Below are 5588 nucleotides of genomic sequence, written 5' to 3' on the forward strand. Positions count from 1 at the left end.
CACCTGTATCCCGGTCGCATCTCAGCACCTCTACCCTGGTCGCAGCTCGGCACCTCTACCCTGGTCGCAGCTCGGCACCTCTGTCCCGGTCGCAGCTCGACATCTCTATCCCGGTCGCAGCTCTGCACCTCTATCCTGGTCGCAGCTCAGCACCTCTATCCTGGTCGCAGCTCGGCACCTGTACCCTGGTCGCATCTCAGCACCTCTATCCCTGTCGCATCTCATCACCTCTATCCCGGTCGCAGCTGAGCACCTCTATCCCGGTCGCAGCTCAGCACCTCTATCCCGGTCGCAGCTCAGCATCTCTATCCCGGTCGCAGCTCAGCACCTCTATCCCGGTCACAGCTCAGCACCTCTATCCCGGTCGCAGCTCGGCACCTCTATCCCGGTAGCATCTAGGCACCTCTATCCCGGTCGCAGCTCAGCACCTCTATCCTGGTCGCAGCTCAGCACCTCTATCCTGGTCACAGCTTAGCACCTCTATCCCGGTCGCAGCTCGGCACCTTTATCCCGGTCGCATCTCGGCACCTCTATCCCGGTCGCATCTAGGCACCTCTATCCTGGTCGCAGCTCGGCACCTCTATCCCGGTCGCATCTCAGCACCTCTATCCCGGTCGCAGCTCAGCACCTCTATCCCGGTCGCATCTCGGCACCTCTATCCCGGTCGCAGCTCGGCACCTTTATCCCGGTCGCAGCTCGGCACCTTTATCCCGGTCGCAGCTCGGCACCTCTATCCCGGTCGCAGCTCGGCACCTTTATCCCTGTCGCATCTAGGCACCTCTATCCCGGTTGCAGCTCGGCACCTCTATCCCGGTCGCATCTCGGCACCTCTATCCCGGTCGCATCTCAGCACCTCTATCCCGGTCGCAGCTCAGCACCTCTATCCCGGTCGCAGCTCAGCACCTTTATCCCGGTCGCATCTCAGCACCTTTATCCCGGTCGCATCTCGGCACCTCTACCCCGGTCGCAGCTCAGCTCCTCTATCCCGGTCGCAGCTCAGCACCTCTATCCCGGTCGCAGCGCAGCACCTTTATCCCGGTCGCATCTCGGCACCTCTATCCCGGTCGCAGCTCGGCACCTCTATCCCGGTCGCAGCTCAGCACCTCTATCCCGGTCGCAGCTCAGCACCTTTATCCCGGTCGCATCTCAGCACCTTTATCCCGGTCGCATCTCGGCACCTCTACCCCGGTCGCAGCTCAGCTCCTCTATCCCGGTCGCAGCTCAGCACCTCTATCCCGGTCGCAGCGCAGCACCTTTATCCCGGTCGCATCTCGGCACCTCTATCCCGGTCGCAGCTCGGCACCTCTATCCCGGTCGCAGCTCAGCACCTCTATCCCGGTCGCAGCTCAGCACCTCTATCCCGGTCGCAGCTCAGCACCTCTATCCCGGTCGCATCTCAGCACCTCTCGCAGCTCAGCACCTCTATCCCGGTCGCAGCTCGGCACCTTTATCCCGGTCGCATCTCAGCACCTCTATCCCGGTCGCAGCTCGGCACCTTTATCCCGGTCGCATCTCGGCACCTCTATCCCGGTCGCATCTAGGCACCTCTATCCCGGTCGCAGCTCGGCACCTCTATCCCGGTCGCATCTCAGCACCTCTATCCCTGTCGCAGCTCAGCACCTCTATCCCTGTCGCATCTAGGCACCTCTATCCCGGTCGCAGCTCAGCACCTCTATCCCGGTCGCATCTAGGCACCTCTATCCCGGTCGCAGCTCAGCACCTCTATCCCGGTCGCATCTAGGCACCTCTATCCCGGTCGCAGCTCAGCACCTCTATCCCGGTCGCATCTCAGCACCTCTATCCCGGTCGCAGCTCAGCACCTCTATCCCGGTCGCATCTAGGCACCTCTATCCCGGTCGCAGCTCAGCACCTCTATCCCGGTCGCAGCTCAGCACCTCTATCCCGGTCACAGCTCAGCACCTCTATCCCGGTCGCAGCTCGGCACCTCTATCCCGGTCGCAGCTCGGCACCTCTAGCCTGGTCGCAGCTCAGCACCTCTATCCCGGTCGCAGCTCAGCACCTCTATCCCGGTCGCAGCTCAGCACCTTTATCCCGGTCGCATCTCGGCACCTCTATCTCGGTCGCAGCGCGGCACCTCTAGCCTGGTCGCAGCTCAGCACCTTTACCCTGGACACAGCTCCTTGAAAGCATCTTTGATCAGGACGGAGCTCAGTGTAAACACCTCTACTTGGACACTTAGCAGTGTAAGCACCTTTACCTGTTAGCACTTTCCTCCTGAGCATTCTGCTGAATTGTCAGTTCCTTCTGTGTGATGCACAGCTAAGTGTTAACCCCTCTACCCTTTTAATAAGCTAGTCACCACCTACGCCCCGTGCATAGCGCAGTATAAGCACCACGACCCCATGCACTCACAACTCAGTTTTAGTAACTCTACCTTATCATTAACTCAGCCCCGTGAGCTGTGGCCCCTCTACCGCCTGCCCGCTCCTTGTGTTAACTCAGGGGCCGCTGCTATATTCTGAGAGAAGTCTGGCGTTGGGAACCCTGAGCTATATACACTGATCGTCGGAGTGTGGGATCGAAATGGTATATTTTTCTGACTATAAATTATATACCAAAATTGCGTATAGAACACCTCGTTTTGGATCATCAGTCTTGAAAATTTGGTGCAGTAACGGTGATGTGAGTTTCCGTAGTGTAGTGGTTATCACGTTCGCCTCACACGCGAAAGGTCCCCGGTTCGATCCCGGGCGGAAACACCATTTTATATAATTTTGTTTTTATTTATATTTATTAAAATGTGTGTTTTATTAGAGATTTGTTTAAAGTATTCAAACCATAACGAATAATACTGCAGATGAGAAAAACACAACATAGGGCACCAATTAAATAAATACGTCGACATGCACATTTATTAAAATTTAAAGTGTTTATATTACAAATAGGAACGCAAATTACGCCAAACGCACAAAAATATGAACTTGTGTAATTTAGTTCGTTTAATTGTCACAGTAAAAAATCTATATGTAAAGTAGTGATTGAGAATATGAAAAAAACAAATATGAATTCTGAAGAAAAAAATCGAGCATGTGCGTAACTAGTAAACTTTTATTTATAATTTGTAACAGGAATAATTTAAAACAAATATTTTGACAAAATTAAAAACAAAAATGTTTCGCTGCGTTGGCCGGGAATCGAACCCGGGTCAACTGCTTGGAAGGCAGCTATGCTCACCACTATACCACCAACGCTTGCATGTTGTGTAGGTGCACACATACTGGACTCGTGGCTATGCACTGAGTGCGATGCATGTGTGGTTGAGTGTACACTCTACATTGGAAACAAATATCATTTCATTCTGCTGCGAACAACCGTGCAAACACCTCAAGCTTCAGAACAGTACAATCTGAGTGACTCTACCCCGGGGGCTGGGCAGTTACTGCAGCAAAGGCGGGGGCAGCTCAGTGTTGTTGGCACCTCTACCGTGTGCTCCTCGGCCCTGGACACAGCTCAGTGTTGGCTCCTCCACCGTGTGCTCCTCAGCCCAGGACACAGCTCAGTGTTGGCACCGCTACCGTGTGCACCTCAGCCCTGGACACAGCTCAGTGCTGCCACCTCCACCGTGTGATCCTCAGCCCTGGACACAGCTCAGTGTCAGCACCTCTATTCTTCTTAGAGCTCTGTTGAACGGTCAAATTACTTTTAGGACAGATTGCCAGATAATCCCTATTTGGGTACAATTGCATCACACTTTCAATCATTTGGCTCTAAGATTAAGTACAAATCTTCGAAGGGTGTGCTCACTTTACAGCCAAATATACTGTGCATTTTTTTAAATTCTGCCTTTTGACATACTATTTCCTGATGAACGTCCCTAGTAAAGTAATCAATAAAAGGTTTGTAGCTCGACTTTTCAGATAATGTTTTCGCTAGTCTTGCAACTGCCTCTTTGGGAAGGGAGATAATGTTAGAGTTAGAAGTGAAACCTCATTTATTAAAAGTGAAAGTAAAGCTTTTTTTAACAAGGGACTAGCAATGAGCACCTTTTGCGCTGTGTACTCCAGATGTTTGCCTTGACTATGCTCATGACATACATTTTAATTTGATGAACTCAAATGGAACTCGTGTACTCCTTTATTGGTGATCCTATCTTAAAATCTGGTATGAATCTGTACCTCGCTATGTTGGAAACCCCTGGCCTACATGCTCTGGGGTGTGAGTTGGATGTTATGTGATGGCTGTTGGTGTTGAGCGCCTTAGGCATCTGTGATGAGGTCTTGCAGAGGGATGAGTCGGCTCAGACTATCTGGAGTACACATCCTATTATATTTTTTTATAAATATGTTTTGGGGAAGGAGATGTCACAACCTGTGTTTGAGGGTAGGAGACATGGGCAGGCATGTGAGGCGTGAGGGACAGCCTTGGGACTGGTAACACAAATGAAGGAAAGGGTGAGTTGGAAGGCTTCAGGGGGTGTCTGGGGAGAGATTGGATTTTGGGGTACTGGGCTGAAGAATGATTAGAGGTTCTGCTCGTCCATCTGAGCAATACCCAGTGAAGAGCTGGAGTGGGTTTCAGTGGCCCACCAGGCTTAGTTAGAAGTCTGAGAGCAGAGGAAGGGCACCTCAAATCTGGGACATGATCATCAAGGGTGCAGCAGGTGCAGTGGTGCCAGGCCCATAAGTCTGATGGACCCACTGCATGGCTCACTTGTAGGTTAATATAACCAGGCCGTAACTCACTATAAAAGCACCTTGTGGGGGTTTAGCACTTTGATGGCATCTTCCATGAGCCCCTTAGATGAGTACCTCTGCTCTTGGGACAATAGCAAGTCTTCTGTGCACACAGCTCTGAGGCTTTCTGTTGAAGTCTTCACTTGAGCAACTTGAAGGGTAATATCACAACTATTTTTTTATGATTTAAAAGTGACCGCAGTTTAGGGCACATCTGTTTCTGTGGTGTACTTGTCAACGCGTTCGCCTCATACGCGAAAGGTCACCGGTTCGATCTTGAAAGCAAACAATTATTTTTCATTATACTATTACGAGCATCTTGCTGTTTTTTTTTACCCAAGTAATTGTAATAATTTTAGTACTTTTAATTTAAATGCAATGTTGGTTTTAACAATTCCACTAAAAGTAGTTTTACTCTGAATTATGTATTCCCTTGCTAAAATATAGTCAGAGAAGACTGGAAATGCATTCTTCCAAAAAGCAAGCAAAGACCATAATTAAACATAAACAACGTGACATTTATAAATCTATAAACGCGAACAGTATTTCACATATAGCTCATACGCAAACTGCTTACGGAGCTCCAGAAGACATGAAAAAATATTAATATACGCACAAGTGAACATGAATGTATTCAGATATGTGACTGCTGAACTACTTATAGTGAAAGTGGAAATAGTCAAATCGAGATAAAGGAAAATGTTAAAATAACCGTGAACGAAACTAAAAACTGCGAAACACATTTCAAACAAGAGCGAGGAAATAAATCACTTACAATTATTCACCAATATTAAAAACTTTACATTTTTAAAAAATGTTAGCTGCGTTGGCCGGGAATCGAACCCGGGTCAACTGCTTGGAAGGCAGCTATGCTCACCACTATACCACCAACGC

General features: G+C 49.9%; 3 non-coding genes across 3 annotated transcripts; 1 reads left to right on the forward strand and 2 right to left on the reverse strand.

Moving 5' to 3' along the window:
* Nucleotides 1–2647: 2647 nt before the first annotated feature.
* Nucleotides 2648–2720, forward strand: TRNAV-CAC (transfer RNA valine (anticodon CAC)). The gene has a single exon. It is a non-coding gene; the product is annotated as a tRNA-Val (tRNA).
* A 420-nt stretch (nt 2721–3140) lies between these two features.
* Nucleotides 3141–3212, reverse strand: TRNAG-UCC (transfer RNA glycine (anticodon UCC)). Its single transcript has one exon. It is a non-coding gene; the product is annotated as a tRNA-Gly (tRNA).
* A 2304-nt stretch (nt 3213–5516) lies between these two features.
* Nucleotides 5517–5588, reverse strand: TRNAG-UCC (transfer RNA glycine (anticodon UCC)). The gene has a single exon. It is a non-coding gene; the product is annotated as a tRNA-Gly (tRNA).

The sequence above is a fragment of the Triturus cristatus genome, chromosome 12 (assembly GCF_964204655.1).
Source record: "Triturus cristatus chromosome 12, aTriCri1.1, whole genome shotgun sequence".
NCBI classification, from domain to species: domain Eukaryota; kingdom Metazoa; phylum Chordata; class Amphibia; order Caudata; family Salamandridae; genus Triturus; species Triturus cristatus.